The following is a 19,378-nucleotide window of genomic DNA, read 5'->3' on the forward strand; positions in this document are numbered from 1 at the left end:
CACACACCGTAGCCTCGACCACACACCATTGCCTCAACCACACACCATAGTCTCGACCACACACTGTAGCCTCGACCACACACCGTAGCCTCGACCACACACCGTAGCCTCGACCACACGCAATAGCCTCGACCACACACCATAGTCTCGACCACACGCTGTAGCCTCAACCACACACCATAGCCTCGACCACACGCTGTAGCCACGACCACACACCGTAGCCTCGTCCACACACTGTTGCTTCGACCACACACCATAGCCTCAATCACACACCACAGCCTCGACCACACACCATAGCCTTGACCACATACCATAGCCTCAACCACACACCATAGCCTCGATCACACACTGTAGCCACGACCACACACCGTAGCCTCAACCACACACCATAGCCTCGACCACACACCATAGCCTCGACCACACACTGTTGCCTCGACCACACACCATAGCCTCGACCACACACCATAGCCTCGACCACACACGGTAGCCACAACCACACGCCGTAGCCTCGACCACATGCTGTAGCCTCGACCACACACCGTTGTCTCGACCACACACCGTAGCCTCGACCACACACCATAGCCTCGACCACACGCCGTAGCCTCAACCACACACCATAGCCTCGACCACACGCCGTAGCCACGACCACACACAGTAGCCTCGACCACACACCGTTGCTTCGACCACACACCATAGCCTCAATCACACACCACAGCCTCGACCACACACCATAGCCTCAATCACACACCGTAGCCTCGACCACACACCACAGCCTCGACCACACACTATAGCCTCGACCACACACCATAGCCTTAATCACACGCCATAGCCACGACCACACACCGTAGCCTCGACTGTGGGAAAAACCTGCTGGGATTGATATGAGAGGAGAACTACCAGGGACTTGTACTGAACTAAATTAAAAATTACTGTCTGCAAATTAATTCAACTAAAGTCTCTAACTAGGGTCGTAAATCCTAGCTCCTCTTTTTTTAATGACAGATTGTGGGCTGTAAGGCTGACAGATTGTGGGCTGTGTAAGGGGCAGGTGGGGTGAATTAGTTGATAGGTTGATTGAAGATCCACAGTCCACCTGCCAACAGGTATCTCACATCAGCTTGTATATTATACAAGGATAAGATTTAATAAATTCAGTTCTATGACTGAAAACTGGTTCTGTATAAATCAGAGATTTAAACATACATAGTCTAGCCTAGCATCATAACTATTAACAGCCAATATATTCTTATACTATAAACAACAATTTAAATTGCAAATTGTAGAAGTATGATATTAAATAACCTTAAATATGGTCTAAGTACTGTTAACTAGGTACTAAAAATTATATTCAATTAAATGAACTTATATGATAACTTAAAATAACTAAGTAAGCAATTGTTAACTTAATTTATATATTCAAGTATATATACAGATATATTCAGTTTATATGAAGTAGTAAGGTCAGCCTGATTGAATCTTTTCCCACAAAATGGACACTCATAAGGTTTTGTTTATTTATCATGACTGAATCTTTTCTTACACAGTTGACGCTCATGAGGTTTGGTGCTTAAAGTTTCAACTTCTGCACTACAATATTAATAAACTTACTGAAATATGAGGCGTTGCCTCGCTCTATAACCAACAGACAAACTTATAGGATATTAAAGTCATACAAGCATATAATTGGCCAATTAATACACTACTGTAATAACATTCAATATACTTCTTTGCCTGCTGGGTGCCTGTCTGACAGTGTGCCAGACTGGATAACTCTCTTTTGCGAGTTTTGGCACGATATTTTATATCACAGCTTTGCTGTATGATGTTCTAGTAGCATTGCTACGTGATTGTCCTTAATTACAGTTGTAGAAGGATGATAGTTGATGAAGATGGAGGTGGAGACAGTGTCACTGTGTGCTCCATGTTACGTACTCCTAGCTGGATACATATATAAATTTAAATAAACTTATTTTGTTCCATTTCATCATTACCTGTATATGTACATATATTATAATTTTTGTAAATTATCGTGTGGTGTGGCGATATCAGTGGGGACAGGAGCGCGGTTGCTCTTCACACGTCTAATACCTGTTAGATTCGGGAAATTAGAATTGCTGGACCTGTTCAGTTATGGGAGTTCCAGATGTCACTTTTAATATATATATATATATATATATATATATATATATATATATATATATATATATATATATATATATATATATATATATATATATATATGTATATATATATATATATGTTAATTTACTGTAATTAAGCAGGTGGCATTGTAACTTATATATTTTGAAAGTGTTATATTTTATTTGCATTCTTATGTATTTTGAGAACAAGTGGTTGTTCAATTAGTTTTAAATATTAAAAAGTCTGTATTTTCCATCCCTCATCCTGGATGAGGCAGAGGGGGAGAGAATTATGAGTAGAGACGCGCGAGAGTCAGTAGCTATAACGGACCAGGAGAGGTAACATCTTTAGGAGATAAGTCTGTTTACTTTTTGTTGTGTCATTTAGTAGATCTTTATTCTGGGAGAGACAGTATTTTGATTTTTACTTTAATAGTGAAATATTGGTCCATCTGTACTTAATATAATTTTGATTATATTGTTAATATATATATTAAAATTTATATGTATATTTCTTCAGTCCTAAAGGAGAAATTTTACTAAGTGATTTGTACCAATTAGGGGTTTACACTGGTGACCCGCTCTAGACAACAGCAGTTGTAGTATCCCTAGACATATTAAAGTATGGCTGTTGTAGGGTCACGAGCCGTAACGAACGATAGGTAACACTCCACTCTTCACGTATAGATATAAATGTTCTAGGAATTTTCCTTGTAGATATATTGTCCAGGTACTCCCCCAGTTCTAGAGAGTGTTCACTGGTGATAAAGATAATTCGATAAGGTGTCCTGAGCTAAATAATGTTCGCTAAGGCCCCGTCACTGTTGTTCATTCCTTTGTAAACAAACGCGTTCTGGCCCTCGGGTGTGGTGGGCGCTTCTTCCCCAGCCATCACCCCACCCCATACTCCATGAGCACGGTAGCCTTCAACGAATACTGATTGATTATTTTTACTGTCTAGACATATGATTGAGATAAGATGTGATTATAATATAATTAGATATAGGATATAAAGATTATAGGTAGTACTTGCTAGCACTACTGATTCTTAATAAGGATTCGATTTATAATCCCTACCGGAAATCGAATCATGTTCCAAAAGTTTTTTAATTAAGAAATCCTTCTAGAAGCTTCTGGATCCTTGAGAGATCATGCACAAAGTCACGTAGGCACCTATAGGGCCCCTATGGTGTATGTGATCCTAGTGGCATTGTCATCTAGGATCAAGATGTATAATGAATCTATAGTGATTCAATAATGATTCTGATATGATTTAGATATGATATAGATATGATTTAGATATGATATAGATATGATATAGAAATAATACATTTCTTAGATTATAATATAGATATGGTGAGTAAAATTTCCCACATCGACCACACACCGTTGCCTCGATCACACTCCATAGCCTCGACCACACACCATAGCCTCGACCACACACCGTAGCCTCGACCACACACCGTAGCCTCGACCACACACCGTAGCTTCGACCACACACCGTAGCCTCGACCACACACCATAGCCTCGACCACACACCGTAGCCTCGACCACACACCGTAGCCTCGACCACACACCATAGCCTTGACCACACACCGTAGCCTCAACCACACACCGTAGCCTCGACCACACTGTAGCCTCGACCAGATCGCGTCTGGTGATGGGGACACAGTCCGGATTCGGATATGGTGGTCTCAGGTGCTTGACCGGTACGGAAGGAACCACCAATGTGAAGGTCGTCTAAATTCCTCCAAAATTGACCTTGAATTCCATCAAGAATATTCCTTGACTGAGAGTCCCCGGTCCCCTAGACGATGCTGTTGGCACTCCTGGTCTTCAAACTTGAGTGAGTGATAACCCTCAAGTCCGTGGTGTGCCTCAAGTCCCAGCTAAGCCTCAAGTCCCAGCTAAACCTCAAGTCCCAGCTAAGCCTCAAATCCCAGCGAAGCCTCAAGTCCCAGCTAAGCCTCAAGTCCCAGCTAAGCCTCAAATCCCAGCTAAGCCTCAAGTCCCAGCTAAGCCTCAAGTCCCAGCTAAGCCTCAAATCCCAGCGAAGCCTCAAGTCCCAGCTAAGCCTCAAGTCCCAGCTAAGCCTCAAATCCCAGCTAAGCCTCAAGTCCCAGCTGGGCCTCAAGTCCGTGCTGAGCCACAAGTCTCAGCTAAGCCACAAGTCCCAGCTGGGCCTCAAGTCCGTGCTGAGCCACAAGTCTCAGCTAAGCCACAAGTCCCAGCTGGGCCTCAAGTCCGTGCTGAGCCACAAGTCTCAGCTAATCCTCAAGTTGGGCCTCAAGTAGCCAAGAGACGGATGGAACTCAGAGGAGAGAACACACAAATCTGAATTCAGGTTGGAACAAAAATATATTTGGCTCTTAATCGGAGAGCGAAGTCGCAGGTGTGATGTACCTGACATCTCCTCCAGCTGATGTCAGAGGCTGATACGTCACACGGCCCGGTGGAGGGACAGAACAGTGCTACACTCCACCTGGCACTTGCGTTGATAACCTCCTCGTATTAACGCGAGAGGATGGCCCTTGTGGTAAGGGGGCGGTGGTGCCTCGTTAGCCCCGAGCTTCAGGTCTGAGGACGCCTACAGTGTGCTCTGTGATGATCGTGCTTGACTGCTTCTCTATAGCTCCTCCATCAGCCTGGCCGGGAAGACGTGACCTATGACCTCTGTGGGGGGAGGGGGGAGGGGAGGGATGGGGGTGGGTGGCGGGACGGCTGAGTGCGGGTAGTGGGGAAGGGGGGGGGAGAGGAACGAATGATGGTGGGGGAGATGAGGGGGGATGACTGTGTGTGTGGTGGTGGGGGGTGGGCTGTGTGTGGTGGTGGGGGGAGGGCTGTGTGTGGTGGTGGGGGGAGGGCTGTGTGTGGTGGTGGGGGGAGGCTGTGTGTGGTGGGTGGGGAAGGGGGTGAGGGTTGTGTGTGGGTGGTGGTTATCGAGAGGCCGTGCTTGTGTATCACATATGTGCCTGTATCTCGCTTGTGTACACATAATGTGTTCTTTGCAGGCTTGTGTACACCGTATGTGTCTCTATAGCAGGCTTGTTTACACCATATGTGCCTCTAGCAGGCTTGCGTACCCCATGTGTGTCCCTAGCAGGCTTGTGTACACCGTATATGTCTCTATAGCAGGCTTCGGTACACCATGTGTCCCTAACAGGCTTGAGTACTCAATATGTGTCCCTAGCAGGCTTGTGTACACCGTATATGTCCCTATAGCAGGCTTGTGTACACCGTATGTGTCCCTATAGCAGGGACACCATATGTGCTATAGCAGGCTTGTGTACACCATATGTGTCCCTAGCAGGCTTGTGTACACCATATGTGTCCCTATAGCAGGCTTGTGTACATCATATGTGTCCCTATAGCAGGCTTGTGTACACCGTATGTATCCCTAACAGGCTTGTGTACACCATATGTATCCCTAGCAGGCTTGTGTACACCATATGTTTCCCTAACAGGCTTGTGTACACCATATTTGTCCCTGGCAGGCTTGTGTACACCATATGTATCCCTAGCAGGCTTGTGTACACCATATGTATCCCTGGCAGGCTTGTGTACACCATGTGTCCGTAGCAGGCTTGTGTACACCATATGTGTCCCTAGCAGGCTTGTATACACCATATGTATCCCTGGCAGGCTTGTGTACACCATATGTATCCCTAGCAGGCTTGTGTACACCATATGTATCCCTAACAGGCTTGTGTACACCATATGTGTCCCTAGCAGGCTTATGTACACCATATTTGTCCCTAGCAACCTTGCATACACCATATGTGTTCCTAACAGTCTTGTGTACACCATGTATCCCCTAACAACTTTGCATACACCATATGTGTCCCTAGCAACCTTTCATACACCATATGTCCCTAGCAGCCTTACAAACATCACATGTGTCCCTAGCAGCCTTGCGTACACGTATAGTGTGCAATGTCAGCTTTGCCTAGACAAATATAGATTTTAATAAAAATATCAAACAGTATTGATCAAACCAATAACTTCTCCACTTGACGGGAAACTCACACAAGGCAAACCAACTGTTGAACAGTTACGACTGCAGAGATTAATTGACTGCTCCGGTAAAATAAATATTCCGGTAAAATAACTGTCCACCGAAAAAATCTCTCCCTACCCCCTTTTTTGAGCGCTAGAGAACGTTTGAACTGGATTTCATGGCGAGTTTGCTGTATATTAGTGCAGTTGAGCGCTGACTGTCAGAGGTGTGAGGTCGGAGGCTTGTCCCATCATATATATATATATATATATATATATATTTTTTTTTTTTATTATTAACAAGCTTAGGTATACACAGCAATGTGCTGCTACCCTTTTCTATATGAAGGATTACAAAGTGTAGATGAAAAACTAGCTATACGTTCATCACGTATCCCCGTCTCACAGGATGGTTAGTCATACGTGGCGTCAGGAGAGAACATGAAATGCCTGGCTGATCTGAAAGCTTCCACTGGCGCACTCTGAATACAGCCTCTTCCAATATTCCTGAGTGTATGAAGTAGTTACAGAACTCAATGTACCTCAAGCCATTTGGTATAGAATCATTGATAACAGGGCAGTCACAGATATAGTGTTGGAGAGCAACAGAGTCATCAGTGTAAGCATAGTGCTCGTGAAGCCCTAAGTTATTCGTAAAGCAATCGGTAGTTTTAAGTGTTGATACTTTGAGGAGTGCTGAGTTCTCATTACTTGCTGATGGGCGTGTAAGACACGTGTATTTCAGGGTACAGATATATAATGGATATAATACATACTCTTCACAGACGCCGTCTTGTCGAAGCGGCTCTGATACCCAACATGAACCGAAGTCCTGGTTGTGTTGCTCTTGACTCTTCCCTCTCACAGTACAGACTCAAATGCTCCAACCTTCTTAACAAACGTGATCTGACCTTAGCTTTATCCCTTTTTCTTAACCCTTTTTATTTTTTCTTGCCTTTCCTTTTACCTTCCTTTAATTCTTACCATATAACATTCTTACCTTCGGTCCATTCTTACTTTTCATCCCATTCTTACCTTTCATTCTATTCTTACCTTCTCCTCACCATTCACTTTTTTCTTATTTATTTGAGTGTCCCTTACTCTCTTCTATCACACTACTTGATAATGGTCCAGGATGGACCGAAACGTCGTCATTTCTCCAATTCCTAATGCAGAGTTATGAGAATTGGAGCTGGAGTGCGAAGACCAGTGCAGCAGTATAGGACGTAGGGATGACAAATTCTTCAATCAGAAAAAGAGAAAGACCGGGTAGTGGACGTGACCCTCAAAATCTAAGGCCAAAAGCAAACAGTAGCAGAATAACAACAGTTCCATATGGCATACTGGCCAACATCCACGTGTCCTTCAGAAACTTGGATAAGGGGGCTTTCCAGGTCCTATATACAGCGAAGGTGAGACACACTCTTGAATATGCAGCCCCACCAAGGAGGGAATTGAACTGGAAGGAAAGACTGGACCTTACCACACTGGAGGAAAGGAGGGGTCGGGAAACATGATAACACCATACAAGATTCTGAAGGAAATTGACAAAGTAGATAAAGCAGAGTTGCTCAAAGCTAGGAATGGCACAACTAGGGGTCACGGACGGAAACCGGAAGTGAGAAAACGGAATGACATTCAGGAGCAGGGTGTCGAGGCAAACTCCATTCATAAGAGTTAAAGCAGGTATGATAAGGAGAGAGGTCAGGAGTTATTGCATTAAACAACCATTGGCTAGAAAAGCGGGGTCCAAGAGCTAGAGCTCGATTTTCAGGCACAAATAGGTGAGTACCTACACACACACACAGACATGAGTTCCGAGGAAAGGCTGCGGGAAATGCACCTTACGACACTGGAAGACAGAAGAGTATGGGGAGACATGATCACAACCTACAAAATCCTCAGAGGAATCGACCGGGTAAACAAGGATAAACTATTCAACACTGGTGGGACGCGAACAAGGGGACACAGGTGGAAACTGAGTACCCACATGAGCCACAGAGACGTTAGAAGGAACTTTTTCAGTGTCAGAGTAGTTAACGGATGGAATGCATTAAGCAGTGATGTGGTAGAGGTTGACTCCATACACAGTTTCAAAGGTAGATATGACAGAGCCCAGTAGGCTCAGGAATCTGTACACCAGTTGATTGACAGTTGAGAGGAGGGACCAAAGAGCCAAAGCTCAACCCCCGCAAGCACAAATAGGTGAGTACAAATAGGTGACTACACACACACACACACACACACACACACCCATGATCCATTCTCCCCTCAGCCCTCTGCCCCCACTATTCCTCTTTCCCCCCAACCTCTCAACCTTTGTCTGACTCTCAGCCTAACTCTGCTTCTCAACCCCCCCCCCCCCAAGCCTTTCAGACCGTCCCTGATTTTCAGACCCACTATGCCCTTCCTACCCCCCTAGATGCCCAGCCCCCATTCACCTACCTGGCACCCACCCTAGCACCCCTCAGCCCCCATTCGCCCCCAGACACCCCCCAGTCCCCTCCCCCCACAGACCCCGATGAAAAGGGGAACTCTGTAACTAGAGTTTCCAAGAAGAGTCTCAAGGTTTGGTACACCAATGCAGATGGGGTATCCAACAAAGCAGAAGAGATAAAAGAAAGAGCTAGTGAGGCAGACCCAGACATAGTTGCAATAGTGGAAACGAAAATAAATGGAATGATCTCGGATGCAATCTTTCCAGAGGGGTATCAGGTGATAAGAAAATAAAGAACACAGAGACAGGGAGGAGGAGTGGCACTCCTAATAAAGCGGAAATGGAAGTTTGATGACCTAGAAAATCCAGGTACCAATGAAAGCACAGGCTCCATACATGGAACTCTGACAGCGGATTGGAAGAAGATTGTGATCTTGATACTCCACAATCCCCCACCAAACAATAGAAAGCCCAGGCAGGAGTATGATGACAGCAACAACACATGTGTATATGAACTGCAGAGGGCAGCAACAATAGCGCATAGAATGAGAGCGAAGTTGCTGGTCATGGGGGACCTAAATCACGGAGAGATAAATTGGAAAACAAAGAATCCCCATGGCAGGGAAGAAATGTGGGGAGCGAAGTTAGTAAACCTTATTGACAGGAATTTCATAACACAGCATGTGAAGGATGTCACAAGGGAAAGAGGAGGGGATACACCGAGCCTATTAGACCTAATTTTCACCCAGAATGTAGAAGACATCGAGAATTTGGAACAAGAAATACCACTATTAGCCAGTGACCATTGTGTCCTAGTCTCTGACAACATGATGGAACTCAAAGTTGAGACACGGGCGACCAATCAGAGCCCACCGTGACGTCACCGAGTTCCCAGGGCGGTGCCAAAGTCAGAGTTGACCTGGCTGTGGAGGTGAGAGGATGCGCTTCGATCAGCTCCCGAGGATTTAAGGTTCTACAAGCCTTACTCAGTGGATTAAAGCTAGCTATCACAGCCCACCATTGTTATTGGAGACCCTGTGCTTCTGGGAAGCAAGAAGAAACCAAGTTCATTGAGCAGAGAAGTGCCAAAACTTAAAGAATCGGTCGGCGACGACGCTGGAGGGGCGCTGCCTGACGCTTGAGGGGCTGGAAGGTGTGGCGGGCAGGCCTAGCTGTGACCGGGTCATTGCTAGATATCTGAAACTCTGGGAGTGGTTCGGCGACGTTGCAAAGGCTTCACGACACCTGAGAACTTGTGGAACGTTCCTGGATCGTCAAAGACCGACTCAGGAAGCGTGGGGAACCTCACACCATCGATGGACAGGCGTCGTGAGCCAGTAATGTAAAGGTAGATCAATTTCCCTCCCATTACCCCTTGTTTGAGTAGGCTAGATAGGCCACGATATTTACCTATGTATGTTGCAGTATAACATTGATACATTAGTAGTAGGATAGGCTGCAGGGCAGCTTGTGTCCAGGGCTGTTGAAGAGGACAGTGTGTGTGGACGACGCGGCAGCTGAAGAGGAGGTAGCCAATGTTGACGAAGAGGCCCCTCTGTGAGGGAGTGTGTGGCCCCTTATTAAATCTGCCCAGTTGAAGGAGTTGTTGGAGGTCGTGAAAGATGAGTGGCTAACAATCTCCAGATTGTTTATTCTTATTTTCATTTCCTGTATTGATTGTAATTGTATATGTAACCATGTAGCTCATGTCAGTAAATTCACATATTTTATCACGGTGTTTAAATGTGCCTCCATAATAATCGCAATGAACATACACGAGCGATATCATAGTCCCACCTAGTGAATATCACGTTTTCTATAGAAGTTCTTATTGGCTGGAGAGAGGTAAAGCCACACAGATTTTATGGAAGTGTACCTTGGGCTGACGGACCAGTGTCAACTATGTAGGAGTAGCAAAACTTAGGCAACAAGCAGTATAGAATACACCCACTGAACTGCACTGCTGGGGTGCAGATATATCAACCCAGCTGGCGACCTTGTCAAAAGAAGGTAGAGAAGGCAGGCGGGAAAGGAATTCTGCAACTTTTGTCTGCCAGGCAAGACTCATGGAAAGTTATTGTTAAAAGGTAAGCCTTGGTCTTCCTTCACTTCTCCACAGGTCGAGGCCGGAATTGCTAATAGCAGTTTCCCTGTGGTTGACTGAAGGGCTCCCAGGGTGAATCAGTGGCACCCCTAGTGGTGGGGTCAAAGACCTGCGGTGGTGGGTATTACTGGTACTCTCCTGTGGGACCAGGAGACTCCGGTGAGTCCCGAGATTCGGAGGGGCTGAGTATTCTGCCTTCTGAGCCCCTAGCAGCCGATTGCTATTAGAGCCCCAGCCCACTCTCCCCCCACCCCAGTGACAAGAACTTGCCAGAATATGTTCGTCGAGGTACAGTGTTGCCATGGTACTGATACAGTGTTGCCAGTGAACTTGGTAATAGTGTTACCCAACCAGCTAAGGGACCGACACGGTGAAATTAGCACCTACTAACTTGTCTGTGCTGCCGTGTATGCTCGATAACTTAGAGATGGAGGAGGGTAAAGTAAAGAAATTTATGGAGACGAGGGATGAAAAAATTTTGGAGGAGTGTACCAAAGCTCAGCTCCAACAAGTGGCAAACCACTTTGGGATCAGGTTGAGGACAACTAAGGTAGCGGAGCAAAGGATAGAGATCATGGCACAGCTCACAGCTTGAGAGGAGGCGACGGGAGAGGAGCCGTCCCAAGATGGGCCGTCTCAAGGTGAGCCGTCCCGAGCACCTACCAGCGTGGCCAGAACTCACAGTGAACGTGGAAGCAGCGGGAGATCAGTTAGTAACAGGAAGAGGGTGCAGCTGTAGATAATACGAATGCAGTTCGAGGCCCAACTGCAACGAGAAAGAAGAGAAACGCAGTTGCAGCGTGAGGAGCGAGAAAGGAAGGCACAGCTGAGACGAGACGAAAGAGAAGCACAGTGTGAGGAGCGAGGAAGAGAGGCACAGCTAAAACGAGAAGAAAGGGAGGCACAGCTGAAACTAGAAGAAAGGGAGGCGCAGCTGAAACGAGAAGAAAGAGAGGCGCGGCTGAAACGAGATGACAGGGAAGCCCAGCTACAAATGCGGCGAGCCGAAATAGAGGCGAACAGGGAGGTCGAGTTGAGGCGTGTTGAACGTGGGTTAGTCTCGATACCTGCACGTTGGGACGACCTCAAGGCCCGTGAGCGCGATCTACCCACCTTCGATCCTCTGGAGGCCGAGGCTTTTTTTCGACCATTTTGAGAGGATTGCAACATTGAAGGAATGGCCGGAGGAGGATTGGGCTGCATTAGTGCAGAGTAGATTGACTGGTGAGGCCAGAGAAGCTTATAACATGTTGTACATCGAGGAGTGCGCCATATACGACACAATCAAGAAAGCGGTGCTCCACTCATATAGACTAACCCCAGAGGTCTACAGGAAACGCTTCTGTGATTGCACAAGGGTATCAAGAAGGTCATATGCTGAGACTGCTCGGGACATGGAGCGCAGGTTTCTACGATGGCTGAAGGCCGAAGAGGTAGAGACGATGGAGGACTTGAAGCAGTTGATTGTTATGGAAAAGTTTATGTCGATGCTCCATCTGGAACTGAAGGTCAGAGTGAAGGAGGCAGGAATAAAAGACCGTAAAGCTGCAGCAGACCGAGCCGACATGCTGGAGGAGGCACTGCATCTCGGAAGGGAGGATCCGCCCAGACACTCGCCTTACGCCAGGTCTAGAGGGAACTTTAGGAGTTCAGAGGTAGCGAGGACGGGCGGGAATTCTCTCAAGAATAGGATGCCTAGTGAAGTAAATCGGTTCAAGAGCTCGAGGGACGCGGGAAAGAAGCCCCAGGCTGTGAGCAGTGGACCTAGCTTGGGGGCAGGAGCTGCTGCACAGAAACCGAAGACGTGGAATCCAAGTAGGACTCAGGGAACGTCTGCTGTTGGCATAGCCAGAGTGACTGGCGAGTGGTCGCTTAGGGGAGGCGGCCGATGCTACAACTGTGGTGTAAGAGGACATTTCGCCCCTGAGTGTGACGAGCACCAGAGGAATATGGGACGGATGTTAGAAGAGGAGAGAATATTTGTTCATACCCCATATTATAGTGGACCCAATGTGAATGGTTGGGAAATGAAGTTGGGCGAACACCCCTTCGTTTTCGGAGCCACAGTGAAGTTTGGGAAGTCAGACCCAGTGGAGATTGCAGCAGTTCGTGATACGGGTGCTAGCATAAGCATGGTAGCCAGGAGAATTCTTCCTAACGAATCTAATGAATCACCTGTGGGAGTGGTGAGAATACGGAGTGTGGGAGAAGTACAGAAGAAGAAGTGGTAACCTGTACAGGTTACCACTTCACGAGGTACAGCTGATTGCCGACCATGGAGTCGTGAAGGCTATCGTAGCTGTAGCCTCTAAGTTACCCCTAGAGCATGTACAAATGGTGCTGGGTAACGACCTCGATGGAGGCAGGATACAACCCGATTGGGCCAGGAGTGGCTATGTCAGGCAGTGGTGCGACCCTGCCAGGTGAGGTGTTGGTTGACCCAGGCAGTGGTGCGACCCTGCCAGGTGAGGTGTTGGTTGACCCAGGCAGTGGAGCGACCCTGCCAGGTGAGGTGTTGGTTGACCCAGCAGTGGAGCGACCCTGCCAGGTGAGGTGTTGGTTGACCCAGGCAGTGGTGCGACCCTGCCAGGTGAGGTGTTGGTTGACCCAGGCAGTGGAGCGACCCTGCCAGGTGAGGTGTTGGTTGACCCAGGCAGTGGTGAGACCCTGCCAGGTGAGGTGTTGGTTGACCCAGGCAGTGGTGCGACCCTGCCAGGTGAGGTGTTGGTTGACCCAGGCAGTGGAGCGACCCTGCCAGGTGAGGTGTTGGTTGACCCAGGCAGTGGTGAGACCCTGCCAGGTGAGGTGTTGGTTGACCCAGGCAGTGGTGCGACCCTGCCAGGTGAGGTGTTGGTTGACCCAGGCAGTGGTGCGACCCTGCCAGGTGAGGTGTTGGTTGACCCAGGCAGTGGTGCGACCCTGCCAGGTGAGGTGTTGGTTGACCCAGGCAGTGGTGCGACCCTGCCAGGTGAGGTGTTGGTTGACCCAGGCAGTGGTGCGACCCTGCCAGGTGAGGTGTTGGTTGACCCAGGCAGTGGTGCGACCCTGCCAGGTGAGGTGTTGGTTGACCCAGGCAGTGGTGCGACCCTGCCAGGTGAGGTGTTGGTTGACCCAGGCAGTGGTGCGACCCTGCCAGGTGAGGTGTTGGTTGACCCAGGCAGTGGTGCGACCCTGCCAGGTGAGGTGTTGGTTGACCCAGGCAGTGGTGCGACCCTGCCAGGTGAGGTGTTGGTTGACCCAGGCAGTGGAGCGACCCTGCCAGGTGAGGTGTTGGTTGACCCAGGCAGTGGAGCGACCCTGCCAGGTGAGGTGTTGGTTGACCCAGGCAGTGGTGCGACCCTGCCAGGTGAGGTGTTGGTTGACCCAGGCAGTGGAGCGACCCTGCCAGGTGAGGTGTTGGTTGACCCAGGCAGTGGTGAGACCCTGCCAGGTGAGGTGTTGGTTGACCCAGGCAGTGGTGCGACCCTGCCAGGTGAGGTGTTGGTTGACCCAAGCAGTGGAGCGACCCTGCCAGGTGAGGTGTTGGTTGACCCAGGCAGTGGTGAGACCCTGCCAGGTGAGGTGTTGGTTGACCCAGGCAGTGGTGCGACCCTGCCAGGTGAGGTGTTGGTTGACCCAGGCAGTGGTGCGACCCTGCCAGGTGAGGTGTTGGTTGACCCAGGCAGTGGTGCGACCCTGCCAGGTGAGGTGTTGGTTGACCCAGGCAGTGGTGCGACCCTGCCAGGTGAGGTGTTGGTTGACCCAGGCAGTGGTGCGACCCTGCCAGGTGAGGTGTTGGTTGACCCAGGCAGTGGTGCGACCCTGCCAGGTGAGGTGTTGGTTGACCCAGGCAGTGGTGCGACCCTGCCAGGTGAGGTGTTGGTTGACCCAGGCAGTGGTGCGACCCTGCCAGGTGAGGTGTTGGTTGACCCAGGCAGTGGTGCGACCCTGCCAGGTGAGGTGTTGGTTGACCCAGGCAGTGGTGCGACCCTGCCAGGTGAGGTGTTGGTTGACCCAGGCAGTGGTGCGACCCTGCCAGGTGAGGTGTTGGTTGACCCAGGCAGTGGTGCGACCCTGCCAGGTGAGGTGTTGGTTGACCCAGGCAGTGGTGCGACCCTGCCAGGTGAGGTGTTGGTTGACCCAGGCAGTGGTGCGACCCTGCCAGGTGAGGTGTTGGTTGACCCAGGCAGTGGTGCGACCCTGCCAGGTGAGGTGTTGGTTGACCCAGGCAGTGGTGCGACCCTGCCAGGTGAGGTGTTGGTTGACCCAGGCAGTGGTGCGACCCTGCCAGGTGAGGTGTTGGTTGACCCAGGCATTGGTGCGACCCTGCCAGGTGAGGTGTTGGTTGACCCAGGCAGTGGTGCGACCCTGCCAGGTGAGGTGTTGGTTGACCCAGGCAGTGGTGCGACCCTGCCAGGTGAGGTGTTGGTTGACCCAGGCAGTGGTGCGACCCTGCCAGGTGAGGTGTTGGTTGACCCAGGCAGTGGTGCGACCCTGCCAGGTGAGGTGTTGGTTGACCCAGGCAGTGGTGCGACCCTGCCAGGTGAGGTGTTGGTTGACCCAGGCAGTGGTGCGACCCTGCCAGGTGAGGTGTTGGTTGACCCAGGCAGTGGTGCGACCCTGCCAGGTGAGGTGTTGGTTGACCCAGGCAGTGGTGCGACCCTGCCAGGTGAGGTGTTGGTTGACCCAGGCAGTGGTGCGACCCTGCCAGGTGAGGTGTTGGTTGACCCAGGCAGTGGTGCGACCCTGCCAGGTGAGGTGTTGGTTGACCCAGGCAGTGGTGCGACCCTGCCAGGTGAGGTGTTGGTTGACCCAGGCAGTGGTGCGACCCTGCCAGGTGAGGTGTTGGTTGACCCAGGCAGTGGTGAGACCCTGCCAGGTGAGGTGTTGGTTGACCCAGGCAGTGGTGCGACCCTGCCAGGTGAGGTGTTGGTTGACCCAGGCAGTGGTGCGACCCTGCCAGGTGAGGTGTTGGTTGACCCAGGCAGTGGAGCGACCCTGCCAGGTGAGGTGTTGGTTGACCCAGGCAGTGGAGCGACCCTGCCAGGTGAGGTGTTGGTTGACCCAGGCAGTGGTGCGACCCTGCCAGGTGAGGTGTTGGTTGACCCAGGCAGTGGAGCGACCCTGCCAGGTGAGGTGTTGGTTGACCCAGGCAGTGGTGAGACCCTGCCAGGTGAGGTGTTGGTTGACCCAGGCAGTGGTGCGACCCTGCCAGGTGAGGTGTTGGTTGACCCAAGCAGTGGAGCGACCCTGCCAGGTGAGGTGTTGGTTGACCCAGGCAGTGGTGAGACCCTGCCAGGTGAGGTGTTGGTTGACCCAGGCAGTGGTGCGACCCTGCCAGGTGAGGTGTTGGTTGACCCAGGCAGTGGTGCGACCCTGCCAGGTGAGGTGTTGGTTGACCCAGGCAGTGGTGCGACCCTGCCAGGTGAGGTGTTGGTTGACCCAGGCAGTGGTGCGACCCTGCCAGGTGAGGTGTTGGTTGACCCAGGCAGTGGTGCGACCCTGCCAGGTGAGGTGTTGGTTGACCCAGGCAGTGGTGCGACCCTGCCAGGTGAGGTGTTGGTTGACCCAGGCAGTGGTGCGACCCTGCCAGGTGAGGTGTTGGTTGACCCAGGCAGTGGTGCGACCCTGCCAGGTGAGGTGTTGGTTGACCCAGGCAGTGGTGCGACCCTGCCAGGTGAGGTGTTGGTTGACCCAGGCAGTGGTGCGACCCTGCCAGGTGAGGTGTTGGTTGACCCAGGCAGTGGTGCGACCCTGCCAGGTGAGGTGTTGGTTGACCCAGGCAGTGGTGCGACCCTGCCAGGTGAGGTGTTGGTTGACCCAGGCAGTGGTGCGACCCTGCCAGGTGAGGTGTTGGTTGACCCAGGCAGTGGTGCGACCCTGCCAGGTGAGGTGTTGGTTGACCCAGGCAGTGGTGCGACCCTGCCAGGTGAGGTGTTGGTTGACCCAGGCAGTGGTGCGACCCTGCCAGGTGAGGTGTTGGTTGACCCAGGCAGTGGTGCGACCCTGCCAGGTGAGGTGTTGGTTGACCCAGGCAGTGGTGCGACCCTGCCAGGTGAGGTGTTGGTTGACCCAGGCAGTGGTGCGACCCTGCCAGGTGAGGTGTTGGTTGACCCAGGCAGTGGTGCGACCCTGCCAGGTGAGGTGTTGGTTGACCCAGGCAGTGGTGCGACCCTGCCAGGTGAGGTGTTGGTTGACCCAGGCAGTGGTGCGACCCTGCCAGGTGAGGTGTTGGTTGACCCAGGCAGTGGTGCGACCCTGCCAGGTGAGGTGTTGGTTGACCCAGGCAGTGGTGCGACCCTGCCAGGTGAGGTGTTGGTTGACCCAGGCAGTGGTGCGACCCTGCCAGGTGAGGTGTTGGTTGACCCAGGCAGTGGTGAGACCCTGCCAGGTGAGGTGTTGGTTGACCCAGGCAGTGGTGCGACCCTGCCAGGTGAGGTGTTGGTTGACCCAGGCAGTGGTGCGACCCTGCCAGGTGAGGTGTTGGTTGACCCAGGCAGTGGTGCGACCCTGCCAGGTGAGGTGTTGGTTGACCCAGGCAGTGGTGCGACCCTGCCAGGTGAGGTGTTGGTTGACCCAGGCAGTGGTGCGACCCTGCCAGGTGAGGTGTTGGTTGACCCAGGCAGTGGTGCGACCCTGCCAGGTGAGGTGTTGGTTGACCCAGGCAGTGGTGCGACCCTGCCAGGTGAGGTGTTGGTTGACCCAGGCAGTGGTGCGACCCTGCCAGGTGAGGTGTTGGTTGACCCAGGCAGTGGTGCGACCCTGCCAGGTGAGGTGTTGGTTGACCCAGGCAGTGGTGCGACCCTGCCAGGTGAGGTGTTGGTTGACCCAGGCAGTGGTGCGACCCTGCCAGGTGAGGTGTTGGTTGACCCAGGCAGTGGTGCGACCCTGCCAGGTGAGGTGTTGGTTGACCCAGGCAGTGGTGCGACCCTGCCAGGTGAGGTGTTGGTTGACCCAGGCAGTGGTGAGGTTGCCAACCGCACCAATGATAACGTCGTCAGGGACGATAACAACAAGGCGAAAAGGCAGAGAAGTTAACCTCGTCGTGGTTAACCCCGACGAGGACCTGCGGTTAACCCTAATGATGCGTGTGGAGGAGTGGCAAGGAGTAGCTGTACAAGCTCCTGGGGTGGTGAATTTGCTGCAGGCCGCACTCCCTCCACCAAAAAAGGTGAGCTCAGTGGATGAGCAAACGGTGGTGAGGGGCAGAGTGGAAGAGCCACGACGCAGTGCATCCTACACCAACCGGATGTATGTGCAAGAAGAACCACCGTGGTGGTGAGGTGGATAAGCCCAACCACGAACCGAAGAAGACGTCTGCAGGGAAAGGAATATCATGGAGGAATGAAGATGGTCGTCAAGGACAGTGGAATGAAGGGCATGGGAAGAAAAATTGAAAGAAAGCAGGAAACAGGGTAGGCACCATCCTAGCCAGAGGGGCACTGGGCCATCGCAGAAGCCTAGTGTAGAAAAGATGAAGTTGCTGGATGGAGGACAGGTAACAGGTGTCCCTATGAGGAGACAGTGCACTTACAGGAGAAGAGAAACCGAGAAGAGAGAAGAATGGCGAAGAGGAGATCCTGAGAGGAAACATGGAGTACCTGTAGGACGCAGTGGAAGTGCAAGGGTACCTCAGAGTGCACGACGCAGTAGAGACTCTACATGCACTGAACCTTTCAGTGGTAACGAGTCGTTGGGACGCACTCGTGGACACGGAAGGAGGATCCCTTATAGGGGTTCAGGGAACACTAACTCCACCCGGTCCTGTGCGAGGTGGAAGTATAGAAACACAAGTAACTGGCGAGGTGGTGCGAGCCACGACACAAACTGGAGGAGTAACACTTCACGAATGGAGGGAGCAAGAGCATAGTTGCCCTCTCCAAATGCTGCTCATTCGATATGACTTATTTTAAGGGGAAGGGTATGTTATGGTGCCCTCTCCTATTTCTCCCGTATGCCTGCTTTAAGAGTCATATCAGCTTTCTTTGCCGATTCTCTGAGATGCAGGTAATCTTTTGGTATATGTGGCGACCAGATCGGCCGCCAGATAAGGGAGAAATTTACATTATAAGTTTGTAGGTAAAGGGAAAGTGGCGCCCTGATACAAATGAAATGGTACCCCTGGTACCCCTGATACAAATGAAATGGTACCCCTGGTAGATTGGGTGACTCAGGTCTCGGGCGAACAATCAGAGCCCGCCGTGACGTCACCGAGTTCCCCGGGCAGCGCCAACGTCAAGAGTTGACCTGGCTGTGGAGGTGAGAGGATGTGCCTCGATCAGCTCTCGAGGATTTAAAGCTCTACAAGCCTTACTCAGTGGATTAAAGCTAGCCATCGCAGCCCACCATTGTTATTGGAGACCCTGTGCTTCCGGGAAGCAAGAAGAAACCAAGTTCATTGAGCAGAGAAGTGCCAAAACTTGAGGAATCAGTCGGTGACGACGCTGGAATGGTGTCGCCTGATGCTTGAAAGTCTGGAAGGTGTGGCGGGCAGGCCTAGCTGTGACCGAGTCACGTTCACTGAGAATTTTGGAGGGACGACACTGTTCGTAGGGCAAGGAGCAACGCCTTGTGGAAGGGACGAGTGTGTGCATACAGTGATTAGCTCAGTACCCACTGGTGAACCAGGATTGGGATATCTGAAACTCTGGGAGTGGTTCGGCGACGACGCGAAGGCTTCACGACACCTGAGGATTTGTAGAACCTTCGTGGATCGTCAAG

This window comes from Procambarus clarkii, chromosome 33, assembly GCF_040958095.1.
Source record: "Procambarus clarkii isolate CNS0578487 chromosome 33, FALCON_Pclarkii_2.0, whole genome shotgun sequence".
In the NCBI taxonomy this organism is placed as follows: Eukaryota; Metazoa; Arthropoda; class Malacostraca; order Decapoda; family Cambaridae; genus Procambarus; species Procambarus clarkii.